The sequence below is a fragment of the Dermacentor albipictus genome, chromosome 1 (genome assembly GCF_038994185.2).
Source record: "Dermacentor albipictus isolate Rhodes 1998 colony chromosome 1, USDA_Dalb.pri_finalv2, whole genome shotgun sequence".
NCBI lineage: Eukaryota > Metazoa > Arthropoda > Arachnida > Ixodida > Ixodidae > Dermacentor > Dermacentor albipictus.
This window is the reverse complement of record NC_091821.1, coordinates 409,600,201-409,622,660: the sequence shown is the minus strand read 5'-3', so window position 1 is coordinate 409,622,660 and position 22,460 is coordinate 409,600,201. Positions and strand designations below refer to the sequence as shown.

General features: G+C 45.1%; 1 protein-coding gene across 10 annotated transcripts in view; it reads right to left on the bottom strand.

The window, feature by feature from the left end:
- LOC135918168 (neuroligin-4, Y-linked-like) overlaps positions 1-22,460 on the bottom strand; it is a 694,509-nt gene that overhangs the window by 431,853 nt on the left and 240,196 nt on the right. For 8 of the 10 annotated variants that reach the window (XM_070532198.1, XM_070532197.1, XM_070532206.1 and 5 more), the window contains 3 exons: positions 8,507-8,607; positions 8,209-8,434; positions 4,804-4,898 (listed from right to left, as the gene is read on the bottom strand). The exons of 1 other annotated variant lie outside the window; for it this stretch is intronic. The gene's annotated coding sequence lies outside the window, so the exon portion shown is untranslated. Of the gene's footprint in view, positions 1-4,803; positions 4,899-8,208; positions 8,435-8,506; positions 8,608-10,080; positions 10,186-22,460 lie in introns of all 10 variants that reach the window. One more of the 10 variants, XM_070532199.1, reaches the window with a different exon arrangement.

Genomic DNA, 22,460 nt, shown 5'->3' with positions numbered 1-22,460 from the left:
TAAGCGCAAACTTGTATTTTCTGAGATTTTAAGCAAATTATGCACGTCCCTGTACAGGGTTGAACATTTTACAGCGAAGATGCTCATGGATAGGGTTCCATGCATTTTTCCTTTCCCTAATCAAATACGCGTGCGCAGAAAACTATTATCATCAGCAATGGCTCGTGCCACTGCTCGCGCGTTCGCCGTCGTCGTCTTCTTCCACAGGTGGCTCCGTTGCCGCTCATCATGGCAGCGTTTCCATATTGCCCCTCCCTCTGCGAAGGCACTGACGGCACTGGCCCACTGTCAATCGATGCGGTGATTTCGGTCTCAAATTCTTTGCCTAAACATGTCGTGAAATGAAAACAGCAATGTACATAACGAACGTATAACACGAATGAACGCGGATGTATAAAAATGAATGTGTATGCGTACCTTTCGTCACGATGGCCTACTTTCAAGGCAATAAATGCGTCCGTACCTTTGTTCAGAATTCTGTGTCACCTCCTAGTCTTGTGCTACACAGCTTCTCTGGTCATCCACCTTAACAAAGCGGAATGGCTCATGATTTGTTAAGTTTTATGGAATTTATAAAGATTGCCTGTTCTGTGAAAGATAATTCTATATAGATTGTGAGCTCCAATATTCAAACAGATGGCCATTGCTTGCATGAGAAGTCGAAACACATAAGAATATTTTAACAAATGTTTGCTAACTAACTTGATAAATGATTATTTGAGGGCACATATTGCAAGTTAAGATTTGTAGCGTGTGCATTTACAAGGCCTATTCACTGGGAATGATTTCCCAGAATAGCACCAGTTTAGAGATATGCGCCATGAAACTGGCCGTTAAAATGCAGTGTTGTGCAACTTATTTTTAAAATAAAGCGCTCTTCTGTGCATTAGAGCGCAGGAATAACTGGAATGCCCACGTATTTCGTCCCGCACTTTGGGAAGTAATATCTCGAAAGTGGCGTCATCGTGCAAATTAATTTCAAGTGGATACCTTCTGCAACCTCACCGGCCAGAATTCGTGAATTGCTAATACGTGCCGTAAATAAATTGATAAATGTGTTAATTAGTTGAATATGTGTTTCAATTTCTCAAGGACAGAATCATACTCTCTGCCGCAGGCGATTTTTAATAATCCTATGAAACTGAAAAATCATCACCCCGTATACATGGTGCTTCAGCGAACACATTCAAGTTTTTTTTCTCTTTTTTTTTAATGGCGTGGGGGCACATAACACTGCTCTACTCCATGGGCTCGTTTACTCGATGAGGTGGACATTACTTTCTCAGGAGTTGTAATGCATTTTAGAATAATTAACAAAATTCAATAATTATATATTTTTTTAAATTACCTTATGACCCATATTGCAATATACAAATTCTTGCGGGTAATACTGCAAGGCTTATCCACTTCAAATAAATTGTGAGAATGCCACCATTTCCGAGACAACCACCGTCAAACTTGCAGTAAAAGTGCACTGTCTTTCCATTTTATTTCATAACAAAACGTCGTTTTATGCATTGAAACTGTAACTGGAAAGGCTGGAACTGGAACTGGAACGCCAATGCATTTCTCCCCCTAGTTCGGGAATTAATGTCTTGAAACTGATGTCATCTTGAGAATTCGTTCCAAGTGGATCCGCCTTGAGAACTTCCCAGCGGGAATTTGTAAATTGAAATATGTGCCATAAGGTAACTAGTGAGAAATGTAATTAGTGATTTTTGTTAATTATTCAATTATGCATTTCATTTTTTTTTTTGCAAGTAATGTCTGCCCCTTAGAGCAGAGCAGCTCTGAAACAGAATTGCGTTTCTTCCACAGGCAATTTTCGAAAATATTTGAAAGTTCTCGCTGAGACAACGGATATGTGTGCGTAAATTAGCCTGGTGGCGGCGATAGTGGTGTAGTATAGCTGCAGGCGGATTCAACCTGGCGACTGAGGACAGCGCTTGCTCCGCCTGAGCGTACTCTTGCCGTAAACTAGGTTATTTACCATGTGTCCAAAATATCGTTGTCAACTAGAAAAGTAAGAGCGGACTTTGGCGTATATTGCTCATTTTATCGCTTGTAGCGTATTCGAAACTGTTTCCTTTGTATCAACCTGGCTGGAGTGCTAAAGCCTTCAACTCTCAGTCTAGCTTTGTGCCCACCGCTTCATCGAAGTGTAAATTTATTTGTTTATTTATTTACTTATTTATTTATTACCTTAGTCATTACTGCAGCGCGCTTCACTTAGGGCGATTTTTTAAATGTCTTTTAACTTCATGCTGTATGCAAAGTGCTTTCTGGGCTTTCAAAATTTTGTTCCAATCCCAATTATAGTTCCTTTAAGCAACAGCTTAAAACGCCCCGCTGGGGTTATGTGCAATTGGCGAAGCTTAAGTAACTGTTCGAGAGCCTCATATCATTAAAACTGTTCAAGGGTTCCGATCCTTGTTATTATTCTCAACATGGGATCAGCAAAGTTCTCAGTGTATATTTTTAAAGTTTCATCCCTGATCTAATTTTAGTTTTCGCGCAATGCCTGCTAACGCTCTCTTGCGCACTTTTTCCTGGGAAACGAAACGCGATACCATCAGCAATAGCTTGGTAAAAAAAAGGGGGATTGTCTACATTATCGTGCTGGAATAATGTTGCGTGAGCAGCGGCCGTTGATGCTCTTCTAATGCGGCTTTCTTACGTTTCAGTAATTGGGTACGCCATTCCCGAACATGTTGTACACCATTTGCCTGGTCCGTACGATAGGCTCTCCGAGGCTATCAAAAGTAATGTCTACGGGAGGTGAACGCCATTAGGAGACCTTGGGACGCGCGTGCTCATTACGTCGTGCAGGATCCCACTACACGCGGTACGGAGATTCGACAACTATTGCTTCCGGGAACTGACTTGCTGTAGCCAAGCCTGCTGTCACCCAAGTCAGAGGCGCCCGTAGACGCTGCAGGCCCGAGCGGTATTTTACAAGAAACACTGCACGTGCTCTTTTGTTGCCGACTAAACCACGCTCACGAAACGTGAGCATGCGAGGGGCTTCGCCAACGTTAGCGAAAAGGTGGCATGTAATCGGACGCCATTCGTGTAGCAACCACGCCCGTTATTGCAGCCGTTGTGAAATTGTGTTTGAATGCTTCCCCTCGCGAAGTGCGGCCCATATACCACTCCCAGTTCTGCTCTCAATACTGCCGTGATGATCGCTATTATATCTAAAGGGTTCCCCTTTCAAGCAGGGTAACGAGAAAAAGTCGCCTACCTTGAGTAAGCTAATCATCATCAGATGTTGCTATTGTAGCATTGTGCCTTTCTGTACTTTATATGGTAACGTTACCTTTGCCTAAGGACAGGCCTATCATTAAGCCTCACCTGGATGCTGTTTTTCCTCGCTCGTTTAAGTTACGCCATGTAAATCTTTTGCAGCAGCACATCGGCGTCGCTTGCTGAGAACTCCTGCGGGGCTCAGTCGTCATAGAGGTACAGAGAAAAAAGAAGACGGGATCGTGTCGTAAATGCTGCATTGTCATTCAGGGGGAGAGAAACCTACAATGGAGAGATGTCTCTCGTGGACACTGGTCGCCAGGCAATGGGTGGGAGCGTCTGCATAAGGGAGAACGGGAAAGAAGTTCGCCTCCTATCCCCATCGCCCCTCAACGTTTCATCTGCCTTCTGCCTCCGCTACTACTAAACACTTTCTAAAGATTCTGTACGGTATGATGCTCCCGGGACGGGGGGCATTGCAACATGCAGTATACAACCAAAATTTTCCATGGAGCCTTGCGAGGAACCCCTTAAAGATTTGGAGTGCGGAGATTGGTAGGGCTTACTCTAAATTCCACGCTCGATAATTTTGACAGTGCATCTGAAAGAGACATGTTCTACCCAAACAGCAACGCATGGAGGTGGTCGGCTCATCAGTCGCTTCTTGCAGATCGTCCTCGTTCTGCTGTTACCAGGGGAGCATGACGCCCTTATCTGATGATGCGCTGTAGCCCGGCGCAGTCGCTATCAGCCTGCACGCGCCATCAAGCGATATTACTATCCAGATGAAGCCGGCTGTTTTACGTCGAATCGAGACGTGGATTGGAATGTAATCCCGTCCTGGGATGCACGGCTCGGTGATTATCAGCCAGGGGCAGTCAACGAGGTGCGAATAGCACGGCACAGGAATGAGTTTTAAGTTAATTTCTGTTTTTCTTTTTTTTACAGCGGAGCTGTTATACCCCAGTTACTGGTGGTTTGTGCGCGCAGGCAAGAAAGGTGGCGGCTACACCAGAGCTAAAGAAGCTAAAGCCTAAAACAAAAGCGCATCGCTGGGTATGTTCCAGCGCGCGTTTAATCGCGAGAAGCGCCTAACGTATTGTGATAAAAAATATTGTGATAAAAAAAGTAGAACCGGAATAAACACTGTTTAGTATTAATTGCGGTTTGACGTCACGGGATCTATAGGAAAATACGTAACCTTATGTCAATTACCTTCCACTCGTGCAATGGGTAGGCCGCGTGCGGTGACGACTGCGGAAGAACAGCGCGCCTACGAAGAACACCGTCGTGAACAGAAGAGGGAATTATGCGCGGCGACGGCGGGCGGCACGTAATACGGACGTAGATCGTGCCGCAAACGCCAAGCGTATGCACCTTTGGTTGGATCGCCCCTACCGACTCCACTCCCATTGTAATTGTGGGTGATTTCAACGTAGATGTGTCTCGGCGAGACCGAAAACTGTTCGTGGCGTCTCTCTTGGAAAGGTTCGGCATTTAATGTTACATAAACATCAGTGTGCCCACCACGCATCATAGGTAGTGTATAGAACTCACATTGGCCGATGACCTTACGGTGTCACTACAGCGCCACTGGTCGTATATCATAGGGATCATAAAGCGATAGTCACCTTGATGACCAAATAACAAATCTAAAAAAAAGGAAACCAAGGCAGGTTAAAAATGAAAAGAAGTATTGCGTATGAAATTTAATAAAACAACAAAAAATCGAGGAAAAACGAAATTCATTGTCGTATGTTTCTTTTATTTTCAGCCAACACATTTATTATCAATTTATCACGATAGAGATAATGACCACCTCGGCTCGTCATCCGCCTTCACAGAATAGAATGGCTCTGATTTTTTTTTTTTACGTGCCAGAGCCTGAATATGACTAAGAGGCACGCCGTAGTGATGGCCACCTGACATTCTTTAACGTGCGCCCGATGCACGGTACTTGGGCGTTTATGCATTCTGTCCCCATCGGACGGCGGCCGCCGTGGCCGGAATCGAGCGTGCGACCTCGAGCTGAGCAGCGCAATTCCGTAACGACAGAACTGCCTCGACTGCTTAGATTAGGCCCGTTTTTTCTTCCCTCTACAACTCCATTAAGCAAGTCACTTGTCGTTAGGAAAAAAAAATGTGATGTGGAAAAATGAAAAAAAAAACGCCTTTTTGATCATGCTGTCTCGTCAAAGGCGCGTTTTCTCTTTACTTGGTCTCACTATTGTCCTGTAAAGTGGTTAATGGTAAAGTGCCTAACAAGTCTAACATAACACGAAAGTGGCTAACATGTTACCATTACTCACTGAAGAGAGAGAGAGAAAATGATAAATGAAAGGTAGGGAGGTTAACCAGGACTGAGCCTGGTTGGCTACCCTACACTAGGGAAAGGGAAAGGGAGACGGAAAGATTAAAAGAAGAGAAAGTCCACTGGAGATATCAGTCGGTCACTCAGTCCGGATCACAGACGCTGACTCAATCCGGTCGCTTTCAAATATCGCAGCAGCGCTTTTGTGGCCTTTTGTAGCTGCGATATGCGAGGCCATGGTCCCAAGATCTTGTTCAAGGTGAGCGGCCTTCCATCTAGTTGATTGAGAGCTTTGCAGTGGTCTTGCCTTTCATTTTCAAAAGATGGGCGGATTACTCAATGAAGGGGTCCAAGCAAAGCCTGGGTCTGACCCCACCAGCCTCTCCAAACAGCTCTAGAGAATTGCTGATCACTTAGATGAGATGAATGAGGAGCGCTTTACGTCTTTGGAGTCGAAGATGAAGCCCATTACCACCCAGGAAACCCAAATAAACCAAAGGCGTGAGTGAAGGTGGGGGACCATCAAAAAAGTCGTGCACATTCTCGAATCGCAAAGAAAAAAATGAAATATTCAAATTGATCCGAAAGCAACAATCGTATGTTATTAGGAGTTAGAGCGGGAGACAACAGCGATAGGTTACAGAAATTCTTGATAAAGAATAACAAAAACACTGTCGAAATCAAAGCTGTCGCCATGAAAAGAATACACAGATTAGGGAAGCCTAGCACTAAGAAAAACAGGCCAATGATTCTCTGGCTTTCAGACTATCAAGTTAGCAAAAGAAACGCGCCACAAATATTTTGACGGACTGAACGAGAGCAAATGCTCGATGGATAAATATTTTCTTGCCTGAGCTCGCCATCTTATTAAGAAAAAAAAACACAAAAAATTATACAATGAACCCGCAAAAAAAAACAATATGAAAGTGGTAGAAAATGTAGCCTTGCACAACGACAAGGTGGAAATTAATTAAACTCATTCTTAATCCTTTCTATTTTCTTTCTTCCTCTAACAAAGTAAAAGATAACCTGGTCCCTTTCACTTCCGAAGTAGATGCTGGGGCGATGCAAGAAAAATAAACAAAAACCATAAAGACGATTTGCCAACTCTCAGGCCCCGCCACCATCAACATAGGAAGTAACCTTCCTGAATTTAAACGCCACTTAGTTGTTTTAAAAATCTCATTACCTCGCATGTTTGCTTTCTCGAATTAAACAAGACTTGTGATAATAATAATGTTTATTTTTGATCAGCACACTGATGAAGGAAGCTGTAGTTAAAAGCTGCTCTTCGTAGAGGCAGCTTTTAGTCGCAATAAGATAACGTAGCACTAACGGAAACTCGTATGGCAGGACACATTTACCACCTGAAAATAACTAAACTAAACCAACATGTACAAGCAAAAATACGGAATCACTGGCCCGAACATGATGCCGACGTTGCAAACTTAATCAAATGAAAGTGCGTCCAGATGTCGAAGTTACAAAAGCAATATTTTACAAATAATTATTCCGTGTACACGCGATCCCTTTAGACTGTTAACGAAATGTCATTCCCTGCCAACATTTTATTTTCTGTCACCAAGGTTTCATTTATTGAGGTATTTAATATTTTGTTGATAGCCGAATGGTCATTGACGCATTAATTACAGTCATTAACACCTAGTACAAACGTAGGCAATTATTTCATAGAGCTAGTGAATGCATTGCATTGTCAATACCAAGAAATAATTATAGGTCTGTCTTTTTTGCAGTAGTGACAGTACAACCTTCCCTAACATCACTTAACTCAATTATTCGGGCATAACAATTCTTCAAGATCTATAAGCAACCAAACCTTTTACTTCTGTACTTCTTTTTTTTTCTTCTAGTAGAGTTTTTCGCCAAAGAATCCATGCGAGCTTAATAGTGACAGGCGCTTCCGTTCTAGAGTATTTATTTGTTTAAAACTTAGATTTCATAAATTTAAGTTGCTGCTCTTTGGAGCTGCACTATATTGATGGACGTTGAGGCAGCATTGTGCTAGTGCTCTTGCGCGCAACGAATTAAATTCAGTAAGCAAGCAACAGTGTAAGCAATAATGGGAACAAGACTGCAATGGAATCCTTTATTATCTCAGGAAACAGCGCACCTGTCATCATACCTTGCTGGTGAAGCAGCGCACTGACACGGACAAAGTGAAGACACAAGAAAAGACGGCACTCGCTGCACTCGCAACTATTTCGCAGCAACGTAGGATGATTAATCACCAACTAGCCTACTTTCCACGTTACTGAATTTCATTTCCTTTACAACGGGACCTTTTATATGTTCGAACAACTTCAAGCACCACGACCCTAGCACCCTGGCTACAGTTACGGCGGTATGCGTTTCCAAGGCAAGAGTGGCATCTTGGCATGTGAGGTACAACCTGTGCCCCCAGGAACTCGAGACCATGTGCGGTTTCCTTCAGCCATTTTCAACACAGTCAAAACGAACTTGTAGGATTGTGAAAGCCGAACTATGGAGACAAGCAAGACATTTCAAGGATTCCCTGAGAGTAGCGTATGCCTTGCTTCACGCTCGAGAGCACAACAAACGCTTCAGGGAATGGTGTAGGAAGTCCGACAGTTTGGCGGACTGGTTGTGGGAGAACACGAGACCACACTTACCTAGACAAAAGAAGCACAAACCATTGGAAGGCAGCGCCTTAGGAGACACCACTGTTCCCGAGAACTTCAAAAGGATTCTTGAACTCGGTCCGAAGTTCTGCTTCGAGCCGGCCTTCCCACAACCAGAAAAAGTAGCACTGACCAAGTCCATGGCGCGTCGTGTGGCTGTAGAAGAGCGTCCACGTTTCATCACAGAGTGTATGGATATGCTTTCCAGGATGACGACCTCGGACAGAAAAGAGCAACACGTAAGGAATCTAGTGAACTTTGGCGTGAAGAATGATTTGCGGTTTCTTACTTCTGATAAGGAAGGTTGTTTTGTAGTCGTGTCTGAAGGTCTCTTCCAAGAGAAGGCGATGACAGCCGTCAAAAAGAATTTCGTCCGTGTCGACGTAAAAGCTAAAAATGTGAGGGATAAAGCAGTCATATTACTGGCAAGCAACAATTTTGAGCGACTTGCTTCAGCAGTTAAACGCTCGTGCAACCTGCACCTAGAATTGTTTTTGGTGGCTAAAACACACAAGGCTGGCGTTCAGTTCAGAGCCATAGTATCAGAAAGGGACTCGTGGCAGTTGGTTGTTTCTTCATTTCTTCAAAACCACCCTAATGGCTTCATAATTACCGATTCGTTCGTTTTACCAAACTCTGAAACGTTAGTAACGTACTTAAGCACGTCTAACCCTGGAAGATGCGATTTCTTCAGCATAGATGTACAGGCTATGTATTACAACATTCTGCATGGTCCCTTATTAACGAGTGTTAGGCATTTTATAACGGAAGACATCGATGATATGGAATTTGTCAGCAAATGTGGCGTATCAGTTAATATATTTCTTGAGTCGACCTTTGTACTATGGAATAATGTTATGTACAGACAAAAGTCCGGTATATGCATAGGCTCAAAGGTAGCTCCAGTACTTAACATGATTTTTTTAGGTAGCATTGACAAAGCGATTGGTGCAAACCTTAAAGGCCTTGCGGTAAAAGCGTTCCGTTTTGTGGACGATTTTTTGGCTATAGTCGAACATGGTGATTTGGACATAAGAGTGAATGAGGTCTTAAAAGTGTTCAAGAACAACAGCCAAGGACTGTATTTCACTGTTGAGTTGCCAAAGAAGGGCAAGCTACAGTTTTTAGACGTGGCGTTAACTACCACACCGGACCACGTTTGCTGGTCATACAACCCGCGATCAGAAAAACCCTTGCATAGCTACAATTCGGGACACGCAAAAGTCGTAAAAAGCGGTATTGCTTTCTCGTGCCTGGAGCGGCCTTAACTAAGTCTTGCCTGGAAAAAATAAAGGAACCTTTCAGCCAAGAGTTATCAGGTTAAAGAATGCAGGATATGAAAAATGTATACTGTGTACATCAGCCTATTAGTTATTTCGTTATGTGCGCAATGGCTATCAGAAAGAGCGTAACAGAAAAGAGAATGACAGCAAAAAAATTTGTCAATACCATATGCACACGAAATTGCGCATAACTTAAAAAAACGTAAGTGGCAGATATGGTGTACGAGTAGTTTTTTCAGCACCAAACAAACTTGGGAAAATATGTGTAGGAGTGGATCGCAGAGTTTTTACAAGCATGAAAGTAAATGGTCGTAAGTGCACGGCCAAGCATAAAGAAAAACTTGTCAAGTGCAGGCCATCCGTTGCTTACTGTTTGCCCATATCGTGTAGAAACGTATACATTGGCCGAACGGGTCGGTGTGTAAACACAAGATTTTTGGAGCACAAAAGGTCACTGGGTCACTGGGGGGGGGGGGGGGGGGAACACCCATTCCCACATTAAAGGGCACTGCTCACAACATGGGTGCTGGCCGCTTTACAATGATACTACAGTTTTATCGCACCATAAGGATCAGCTGACCTGGGAAATAATCGAAGCCTTTCACATTCACAAGAGGGGCGAGGGTCGTATCAGTCAGCCATCTGTACATCTAAGCCATGGTGAGGTTGCCTTTTTGGAAGTACTCTAAAGAAAGAAAAAAATGTTCAATAAAAATGTTTGTTAGGGGTGCAACAAATACGGTAGGATTGCACACCATGATAGACAGGTGCCATATCGTCTACGCCCGAGTATGCGCGGGCAAATGATTTTGAATAATGCCTTTAATCTTGCCTTGATTATCTCTAACGCCTGAGGGTGCGCATGTATATAAATGTGAAGTATGTGCTCTGAAAGCCTATAGTTGCGAGTGCAGCGAGTGTCGTCTTTTCTTGTGTGTCTTCAGTGTGCCCGTTTCAGTGCGCTGCTTCACCAGAACGATATCATGATTAATCACCGACTAGCATAACTTTCCACATTAGCGCCTACAGCAGCGTGGACAAATTACCGAAAAGCCTTAATATTCGTAACATATTAAAAATCAAATAGCATAGTTGGTAGAACGAGGTGTAAATGTGCCGAAAGTGCCCGAAACGTCACACGGATACGCAAAAAGTTTTATTAGACGCAAATGAACGCGTGCACTCCGGCAGGTGCGAGTAGCCATGTGACTGAGCGATCGGCGGCAACCATCTTTTATTCCTTTCGGAATGGGGCAGCCAGCGGCTATTCAGAAGAAAATTCTGTTTTATTCGGCATATTAATACAACTTTAACGCGTACAGGTCACTTTGACGTGGTGAGTTTTTGGCCCGCCGCGGTTGCTCAGTGGCTATGGTGTTAGGCTGCTGAGCACGAGGTCGCGCGATCGAATCCCGGCCACGGCGGCCGCATTTCGATGGCGGCTAAATGCGAAAACACCCGTGTACTTAGATTTAGGTGCACGTTAAAGAACCCCAGGTGGTCGAAATTTCCGGAGACCTCCACTACGGCGTGCCTCATAATCAGAAAGTGGTTTTAGCACGGAAAACCCCATAATCTCTGGTGAGTTTTTGCGATTTTGTGACGTCGCGTGAGAGGCAGGCGAGGTGAGTGCAGCGCGAAAACTTTTGACCAATAGCCGAGGGGTAATGGCGAAAAGGCGTCGAATCTGAAATAACTATTTTCCTTTTGCTCGGTCAAATCATGCATAATCAGTGTGCACACGTCATATCAGGTGGGGAGCTTTCGCGGTTTTCGTGACGTCGCGTGACCGGCAGGTGAAGTGGAGGTGGTCCAAAAAAGTGTTTGACCAATCGTGGAGGGCTGATTGCAGAATTGAAATAGAAAAGTTTGGAATAGTGTTATGTTACAGCACCCTTGGTTCAGTTGCTACTATATTCTATCATATTAGTATATTGTAATAAGCTATTATAGTTCAGTTGCACTATAAAGATTTGACATTGGTCCCTTTTCACTTCGTTCGGTACGCACACAAGGAGCGGGAAGCGGTGACTGGGCGCGGTGCCGACATCGGTGGGTCACCGTTTTCAAGTCCGCGGGTCTGCAATCGCCCTCCCTCTCATGAACGTAATGCAACTACGTACAGATGCATAGGTGTGTGTCTATTGTTGTGCCGACACATTTGTTAACTACTGACACGTACTGTTTGAATTTGATGCTAAATGGGCAACAAGTGCAACAAGGCAACAAGGGCCTTTAATATTGCGTGTAGAAACCACCTGACCGTGTTATCGCGCTGTAAGTGATAAGGTAAGACCAAACACCGCTGCTTTTGCGAGAATTAAGCTGAGCTCTTTATAAGTGAGTGCTTACGAGCACCTAGTTTCCTCTATTAGTACCTTATTGACTACGCAAACTGCACGCACGACGAATGTCACGAAAACGGAGAACCCACTTACAAAATCGGCAGTAACTCCCCCCCCGTACACGGTCTCCCACTCGTCGTTTTCGAAGCGGCCCTGTCCCTGATATCAGCTCGTCTTAATGTGGCGAGACGCTGCTGATATCTGCAAATTTGTAGGCTTCGCAACATTTCATTACCATTTCATGTCACCGCTCTGCAGTCTACGCTGCGTTTGAAGGAACGACGAGCCACGCGCCCCGTCCTCGCGTGTGCGTTCCGATGTAAACAAAAGTGTCGCTCTGTTAAATCAGTATTCAAACGGCCAAAGTTGCGCTCTGAGGTTTCTCGCCATTCACGTGGGAAATAACTTCCTGAGAACGGGTAACATAGATTTAAGGAAGCGAGCAGCACGTATAGAAATTGGCGACAAAAATTACACTGCAGGTGGGTCGGCCTGGGGATAAAGCCACCGTGTCGTTTGAGCGTATGCACCAAGAAAATCGCGCATCTGCCGACGACTCCCTTCACGCCGTCCCCCCGGTGGCATGGTAATTGGCGGACTTGTATATCTGCAGATCGTTGTCGTCGGCGCAGTGCCACAGGGCTGATGCAGCTGTCCTATAGAAAGTCGGCAGACGAAAATCGGCGTCGTGTCGGCCCCGTGAGACCGGGCCTTCCGAAGTAGAGAGAGCGAGAGATATGAAATCACAGCGGTGACCTAGTGGTTGGGCATGTGCCTCGTATTCAAGACCTACTGGTTTGGATCCCGGTGTTGCTGAAAAGTCAGCGGTTTTCCAAATGGAAAGAGCAGTTCCCCGGCCTGGTCTGTTCGGCTACTTGTGGGTATTCGCATCTCAAAAGGGACCTATTTACGCATATATATTTGCAGGACTCTCCTCTAGGCGACCCTTATCTAACCACAGGCGACCTTGGTGCTGAGCATCCGCCGCGGCTCTGGCCAGTAGGCTATCTAGTTGTAACGTGTGTGAGTAATTATGGCCTTTGAAAATCATTACTGCATACTAGTTTCTCAAATTTCATGCGTTATGCGAGGCGCGTAGTTGATTTTCCCGGTCTCCTCGGTGAACTATGCTAGGAATCTTTATATTTCATTGAAGTAGGAAGCCTGTTGTGAGTGACCAACGATAAATGTTTATTCTGTGTAGCTTAACTCCAGCGCTATATAGAAGATTACTGAACAAGGCATACGAACAAATAACGCAAATTTACGCCAATGAATCTGTCTCAGCCACAAGCTCCACAGGCGAAAGTGGCTCGTTTTTGTGACTCCGAGTCTGCAGTCAGCCTTACGAAGTAAGACCCATGAACAACTGGTGTCTGAGACCAGAGAGATTCTCCTTCAAGCCCTCATAAACAGACACGACATCATGTTCCAATGGCTTCCTGGGCACTGTGGCATCGTCGGAAATGGCCTTGCTGATGATGACGCCCCGTCAGCCCATAAAGAAACCCTGGCACTTCCTATACCCTTATCAAGGACAGATTCTGCGAGGGGTCTTCGTTTACTCGCTCAAACCAACACTGAAACATTGTGGAACGCCTCGATTTTCTCCAACTGCCGTCCCCACCGGCTGGACCTTACATTGAGGTTGCAGATTCTATCGAACCTCTCCCGCCGTAATGCAACTTTACTGTGCCATAATCTGGTTACGGGTGGCTTTTACAAAAGCCTACTCATTCCTTATTGGAGTGCGCGACACAGCAATCTGTGACTCTTGCAACTGTGAAGAGACGATCGAACATGTGTTGTGTTTTTGTAACCTCTATGACAACGAACGCAACGTTCCAAGGCGGGTGTTAAACCGATTACATAACAAACTATTTTCACAGACTGAGATTCTCGGACCATGGTCCCACGCATCATAGGCTTACAAAGCGATGCGGGCACTGCTAGGCTTCATAATTATGACTGGCCTCAGTTACCATTTATAGGCGTGAAGTTAAGGTCATCCGTACGTATACACATCGATAGCACCTTCTTCCTTCCCTCTCTTTTCTTTTCTTCCATTAAAGATCTTCCACTGTGTAGGGCAGCATACCAGACGTGCATCTAATTGACCTCCCTACCTCTCATTCCTTCCTTTTCCTCATCCTCCTCCAATCATTCGAGAATGTAATATACTGCTGTTATCCGCAATGTTTCTCAGAGTACTGAAACAGCTCCAAATGTCACCAAACGCAAATGGGGGCATTTTAAGTTTAATGCGTGGCGATATTTTCAGTTCCTTGGCCTAACTAAAAGATTTGAAAATATTTACTGAACCTTCGTTTTTTCTCTCTCTCTTTATGCGTTATACGAGGTTTATAGTTGGATTCCCCAGTGTCCTCGTTGAATTGAACAAAGTACTTTGTATATATTTGGAAAAACAAAGTCATGTTAATGAATGTCTGAAATATTTGATTGGATAACGGCCCTCGCAGAAACTTACGCATGCAAGCGCTCTGGAGCGTTATGAGAGAGTAATAAGTGGCGAAAAATTTACCACGCAGCCTTGGCATAACTACAACTGCCACCGAGATCAAACTTAGAAAAATGGAAAAGCGCTATGGCAAATCAGTATGCGAAGTTAAATGTCTATGGATCAAATACACCATTTGCGAAAAACTTCTTAAGTGCGTGAAAGAGTCACACGGCCATTATCAACTAAGTTTTCCGATGTCTCAATAGAACTCTACGTTACACAAAGTTTATATTTGGTGGAAATGGGCGTCATTTTAAGTGTGATGTATCGAAAAACGTTAACGTTCTTGGCCTGATTAGAAACATTGCACATAATTACTGAACCTTTGGTCTATGTCTTTTTTTTTACGCATCGTACGATGTTCGTAGTAGATTTCCTCGGTGTCCTTAGTGAACTGAACAAGGCACTTTGTTTATATTTGTTTAAAATTGGAGGCTGCAATTGATAATGTGTATGTAAATGTCAAAGTGCGACTAGCTACGGCCTTAGCCGTACATTACGTATGCAAGAGATCCGAAGTGCTCTAAAGCGTTATATACAGGCAGCGTTTCAAACGGGCCATTCACAATTCGGCAACGTATTAAAGCTTGAGGCTTAATTACAGCAACTGAACTACTTGCTGCAACTTCTCTAAAACAACTGTTTCGTGAGAAATTTGGGTTCCGATTCTGCAAGACTACACCAGCCTGCTTTCTCGCTCTCTCTCTCCTTTTATATTTTCCTTTCCCACACACTTTAGCTTGAACATGGCTGGTTGTCTGTCAGTTCACACTGGTCCTCCTACACGCCAAGCGTCGGCAAGCATGGCGAATCTCCTACCTCCTAAATATCATTAAATTAGATAATGCTCCCCCAGAGAGAATAAAAAAATCAACAAATAAAAGTATATGGGCCTAATACTAGCGATAACTGCATGCAGAAGAGTGACGCAGCGCTGCGAGGAGTTGCGACAGTAAGAGGTAATTAGATATTTAATACACAATCTCAGGTTTCCATCAATACAAGTGCCAGCACGTCACTTTGACGGAACGTAAGACGTGATTGAAGAAGACGGGGGTCTGTAAGAAATTTACCCGAAGATTACTACACTGCCTAACCCAAAATTTGAGCGCAGCTGCATGCGCGTTTTCATTTCGGGATGTATTGTCTGTCGCGGACAATCTATCTCGTGCCACACGTTGCAAACGGAGTGAAATGTGCCGCCGCTGCTTCGCTAATCTGGAGGCCGCGAGAGCCAGCGCGTGGGTGACGCGCGGGCGCGATTCACAGAAGCCGCCTCCGACAAATCTACCAGTCGACGCGCGCTAATTGGCGCCGTCTCGCAGCCATTGTTGCCGCACTCTCCTCTCCGCTTGGTTGTTCGCTCGGGTACGCCGCCGACGTTCTCCGCAGGAACGGGCGCCTAAGAACTACGCTCTACAATCGCAAACAATGACAATCGAAGCAAGCGCCAACGAGACCAGACAAAGCAAACTTAACAAGCGCGAGTGAAAGCTGACGCGAGCAGAAGATGGCATGAAACGAGCGGTCCGGCTGAGGCCAGATACGAGTACGCATCCAGCGGTCGGCCGGGTTTGCATGACACCCGTTTCCCGCCCGCGCATCACTGAAGTGGCGCTCACGTCCTCCGCCATTAGCGACTTTCATCTCCCGCTCGGCGTTCACTCTTTCATCTTTCGCTGTGCTCGTTCACTCGGTTACGCCGCCGACGCCGATGCTCGCCGCAGCAAGGGGCGCCTAAGAGCTGCGCTCTAAAACGAGCACGCTGGCAAAAGCAACGTGCACGCAACCAAAAAGACGGAGGCCCGTTTAACTCAACTCCTACAAGTCGCGCCCCACACGATGAATCTTGAGCGATCGCCCTTTAATTGCTGGCACCGCACTTGGCGCTGCTCGAGCGCGCAGCTGATGACCAAGAGATAAAGGCACATTGAGGCTCTCCGAATATATCCGAAAGAGGCGGCGAGTTTCGTATAGGATGCAGGTAAAAACTGTATGGCCGGGAATTGGAGCACGCAGGAAATGTCACCAAGTCATTTCCCTTGCAATTTCCTCCGGCAGAAATTAATTTCTTATTCACGGGCAAAAGTCATTCTGCCTCTCTTACTTGTTCTTCGTATTTTCTTCTGTGAAATAGAGCCCGAGCTGCCAAGGAAGAACAAACCGCAACGTTTACCTTAAGCTGAACACGTTATCTTTAGTATTATGCGAACATAATAATACTTGGGGCTTTACGTGCCAAAACCACTTTCTGATTATGAGGCACGCCGTAGTGGAGAACTCCGGAAATTTCGACCACCTGGGGTTCTTTAACGTGCACCTAAATCTAAGCACACGGGTGTTTTCGCATTTCGCCCCCATCGAAATGCGGCCGCCGTGGCCGGGATTCAATCCCGCGACCTCGTGCTCAGCAGCCCAACACCATAGCCACTGAGCAACCACGGCGGGTATATTACGCGAACACAGTAATAAGAAAAATTCACCACACTGTATTGAATGCTTGCGCACCGATTCTCTTTGTGCACGTAGCTCGGCAATAAAAAAAATCAAAAATAAAGACTTCCGTGAGAAAGGTGTCAATCTGAGGATATTCTGTTCCAGGAATTGAGTCTATAGGACGAACGTCTTTCAAGGGTGGTCGTTCCCCCATCCCGAGTTAAGTGGACCCTGCCGTTAAGCTCAGATAATTGTTGAACACTCAAGTGCTATTTAAAGTTGAGTAAACAGAGTCGTACGGTTAGCTCAGGAAAGCGTTGGTGTCTTCCCTGGTACCAACGCCTTCCAGGCGTTAACCATCCCTGGACTAGGATTAACTTTCTTTTTTTTTTATTGCCAAGCTTTCTTTCTAGAACACTCAAATGAGTTTTCTTTTTTGCTTCGTGCTGCTTTTGGGTGGATGCCAATTTTTCTTTTTCACAAAGTGATGTATCTAAATGCCTAATCGCATTTGCGTCGAGCCCCATAACTCGCTTCCACTTACTGCACCTAAACGTCAACCGAACTTCCGCGTTGCGATCGTAAGGATGCCCCACTCTCGATTGGAAGGCCACGATTTCAACCGCACTTTGACACAAATATCTTTATCTGTTCGGTGGCATTTTTGATGACAAACAAACCGACGGCCAAAGAAAGATGGCGAGTATCCCGTTCGTGATCTCATATACGCTTATCGGAATTGAGAAATATTCAGCAGGATTCCAGCCCGAAGATTACGGTTGATGGCCGATACTAGGCACCCTGGCATGTCTTGTGAGTGTGACCTAAACAATGTCCATAGGGGCGATGCGCTGCGATCATGTAGATACGAAGTCACACAATTTTTTTAATTTGTTTTGCACAGTGCGTTATGAGAGACACCGTAGTGCAGGACTTCGGATTCACTTTGACCACCTGTGGTTCGTTAACGTGCACCCTATACACGGTATACAGGGTATTTCTTTCTTTTTTTTTTTGCATTCCACCTCCATGAAACCTCCCCAGGCACACGCCAAATAAGCGCCTCCTTCGCATGAGGGTACATAAGGCATTTGATGAGCTCACGGAAGCCCACCGCACAGACCAAATTCAGTGCCTGCCCTCTACCACCACAGGTCAGAACATCCTGAATTAACTACCACTAAGCCCGACTTCCGAGGCCGATCAGACATATCTCTTACCATCAGACATACAAAACTGCATCACTATCCTCCCCCTGCCTAAAACCTAGCACCTCGCGTATCGTGAGGCACGCAGGCAGGCCAGGGCAAAAGCCCTCTACAAACAACACCAGCACGACCACCTCACGGTGTGTATTTACGCCGCTAACTACCCAAACAAATCGGCCTATGCCATAACTGTAGTGTCACATCAACTTCGTTACACCACAGCTGCCACTATACAGGCGTGCACGTCTCTAGAGGCGGAGGAGGCTGCCATAGCCCTCGCCATCTCAACCACCGCTGCCGAGGTTTTCTTTAGCGACTCCAAAACTGGAATTTGCAACTACTCCAAAGACCGAGTTCATGAACCGGCACGGAAAATTATCAATTGTCAGACTCCCTCAGACCAATTTCATCTGGGTTCCTGCGCACGCGAGCTATCCAAGCAACGAGATGGCCCATTCTATCGCTCGAGTAGCCGTCAACCGAGCCACGCCATCCGATCACTTGGGCGACGCCAGAGACCTATTGGTAGCATATCACGAGATTATCCTCCATTTCCTCGAAATGCGGTTGAGATATCCTCCCCCACACAAACCCTTAACAAAATTCTAGCAAACTACCTGGTGCCAGCTTCAGGCACAAACGTTCCTCTCTCCAACTTTTCTCGCACTGGTTCATCCAGGCCTATATCGACGGAAATGTACACTCTGCGGCGGGCCTAGAGCCAACTTCCATAACATAATATTCATATGCTCTGAGCTCCAGCCACCCTTTGCGTGGCAACTCACCCACGTCAAGGGATGGGAGACCGCGGTGTCCAACTCTAACCCAGCCGACCAAACACGGCTGGTGGACTGGGCTCTGAGGGTCGCCGAGGGCCACAAACTCCCGGCCAGCCTACGCGCTCCTGAGCCTCCTCGCAAGTAGTGTTGTAAACAAAGGTTCAATTAATAAATGTTTACCACCACCACCCCCACTTCCATGAGAATGCGACCGCTGTGGCTAAGAATAAAAACCACACCCTCGTTCTGAGCAACCAAGCAACAGATAGACCACTGAGCCACACCGAGTGGTAAAGTAGAATTTCAACGTCTGTCGGCTCATTATCCTGAAAATCGCTGGTCAAAATTTTCTGTCACGTTTGTTGACAGCTGTCGACTAGCAGTTCGGAGCAAATATTTCTAAAACAATAGTGAGCCGTTATAATCCCATCTTCGCTTCCGGTCCACCCAGCAGCCAATGCGCTCACTCCGGCACCGCAGAGATAGATGTGCTTTGAAATTCGCATTCATCATAAGGGCGTCGCAACGATACGGCTGACGTGCGGTCAGTTTGGCATGCAGAAGGCAAAGTTGTCAGCAGAAAGCACAAGTCATGTTCCACTAAGTCAGGTCGCCAGAGGAGCGTGCGCTGTGTTGGGCTTTCTGCTCCCGGCGTTAGAGTTGCGTGAAAGAACACTAGGTTTCCCACGTAGCGGCTAGCGTGCAAACTGTAAGGTTACGCGTGCATAAGGGGAGCGGACTATGAACGTCGAGGTCAAATATATGTTGTACGCCACAGCCTGCCGCTAGCTCTAAACAGACTGATTAATTTCCTTTAAATGGCTCGTAAATGTGCCAGCTGGATGTCATAATTATGGGGGGGGGGGGGGGGGGGGAGACGTCGCTACGAAGCTGAGCGGGAAGCCAGGCCCGAGAGATGGACATGCACTCGCACGTACGTACAAACGCTAAGTATCCAGGCCTCCAAAGATACAATTTTGAACAGTCTAATCTAAAGAGGTGTAACGGTGTTCTTACGTTCTTTTTTCGCAATTTAGAATATCTTCGACCATAAATGCGAAAATGATATATTGTTTCATCTTCCCCACAAGAGGAACAGTTCGGTGAAGTAACCAGACCAGCTCTGTGTAGGTAAAAATTTATAAATGGAATTGGGCAGCGTAGTCCAGGGATTGCGACTGCAAGTGCTCGCGTGCTCACAAGTGCTCACAATTCAAATAATGTAACAAGTGCTGAGTCTGTCTGTGCGTGAAATCTGTGTATTTAGTTCCACAGCACCTTCAATAATAATAATAATAATAATAATAATAATAATAATAATAATAATAATAATAATAATAATAATAATAATCCTATTCATGTCCACTGCAGGTCGAAGGCCTCTCCCTGTGATCTCAAATTACCCCTGTCCTGCGCCAACCGATTCCAAATAGCAACCGCAAATTTCCTAATTTCGTCACTCCATCTAGTCTTCTGCCGTCCTCTACTGCGCTTCCCTTCTCTTGGTACCCATTCTGTCACCCTAATGGTACAACGGTTATCTAGTCTGCGCATTACATGACCTGCCCAGCGCCATTTTTTTCTCTTAATGTCTACTAGAATATCGTCTATGCCCGTTTGCTCTCTGATCCAAACTGCTCTCTTTCTGTCTCTTAAAGTTATGCCTGGCATTCTTCGTTCCATCGCTCTTAGCGCGGTCCTTAACTTGTTCTCAAGCTTCTTTGTCTGCCGCTAAGTCTCTGCGCCGTATGTCAGCACCGGTACAATGCACTGATTGTATAATTTCCTTTTCAAAGATAGCGGTAAGCTCCCATTCAGGAGCTCACGATGTCTGCCGTACGCGATCCAATCCATTTTTATTCTTCTGTGAATTTCCTTCTTATGGTTCAGTTTCCCTGTGATTAGCTTAGCTAGGTAAAAGCACAGCGCCTTCCACTACAAAACAAAATTTTACTTCAGTTTTTCCCCTCGGTGATTACGTATATATATTGTTATGAATTCTTATTCGTTTTATTTTTATTTGCATTCCTCCTTTCCTTTTTACGGTGTTAAACGACTTTCTTTCCATTTTTCGTTCTTATCCTAATCAACTACCAAATAGGTGAAGAATAATATCATCCATAAAAATATCGACAGAAAACAAGAGCTGCTCACACACTCCAGAAAGAAAGCATATTGAAATTACCGGTGATAGTCTTGGCACAAATCGACAAATCGGACGCTGAGGACCGAGAGCGAATTCATTTAACGCCATTCGACCTTTCAAGAAAACCCTCTGAACCTTGTCAGCACTTTCTTCTAAACATTTTTAATGCGATGAGGGCGTTATGAAGGAGCGAATCCTCGATATGAAGAGTGTTAAATTGAAAAAGAAAATGAAACGATAGGCTTTTTCCCATTTATTGTAGAATTTACGCTATTGTAGACGGCGCATAGCCCCTTTTTTATGAATACCGTTTCTCACAGCCGATATTATATTGCTTAGTGGAAATTCTTAACATGATCATTTCATCAATATAGCTCGGAAAGAAAACATCCCACATATGACTAGCCTGCCTGTCCCCTTTATTTGTAGGCGTGTGTGCCCTACTACTTCCTCTCCCTATTCTTTATAAGCTTTGCAGCCTAGAAGCCTAGATGCACTTTGCAGCCTAGAAGCATGCCGCACTGCTGTTGGACTGAGCTGTTTTAGAGAAGCTGTTGTCAGACGGGAAGTTCCACGTGAAAAAAGCGCGCATTCATTAAATAGCAGGCCATTTATTTTTATTTATTTATTTGTACGTATTGCAGCGCAATAAGCGCTATAGCAGGAGCGGGTTACCAGAGGGAAATTATACCAGAGAGAAATACGATACAACGATGAGGGTTATGTGCTAGGACCATTCACCTTGGATGGCATATACAACACTTCGGGATGAGCATGAGCGAATAGACCCAAGTAAAGAATTCTAGTCTTCTATGGAATGAGGGAAAAAGCTGAATTTAAATATATTTGCACATTAGTGCGTACAAAATAAGGCATCAAGATCGAGTTATCATGTCGTCTTGTCGATGACTCTGGCGCGAGGTCAGTATAGTTGATTTTTGAAAGTCTAACGGAAGTTGAAATCAAGAAAAAGAAATGGGCATGGGCAGGACATGTAATGAGGAAGGGAGATAACCGATGGTCATTAAGGGTTACGGACTGAATTCCAAGGGAAGGGAAGCGTTGCAGGGGGCGGGAGAAAGTTAGGTGGGCGGATGAGATTAAGAAGTTTGCAGGGACGCATGGCCACAATTAGTACATGACTGGGGTTGTTGGAGAAGTATGGGAGAGGCCTTTGCCCTTCAGTGGGCTTAACCAGGCTGATGATGATGATGATGAACAGAAGAATTGACGATGCTGTGCAAGCAATTTAACGATGCTATGCGGCGACGTGCATATAGAGCAAAGTTAAATTCAAGCAACGAAGCGCAGAACAGGGTGAGAAGTCCCAATCATAACGGTTATATATAATTTTTAGTTGTTTTTTTTTTTCTTAATTGCCTCTAGCCTGTTACTCTCACGCTACTTATAAGGGTTCCAAAGGACAGATGCGTAGTCAACAACACGAAGGATTAGCGATATATATAACAGTAGCTTAGTATCTTTTGGAGAGTTGGATAGTGTACGACGTAGGTAACCAAATATT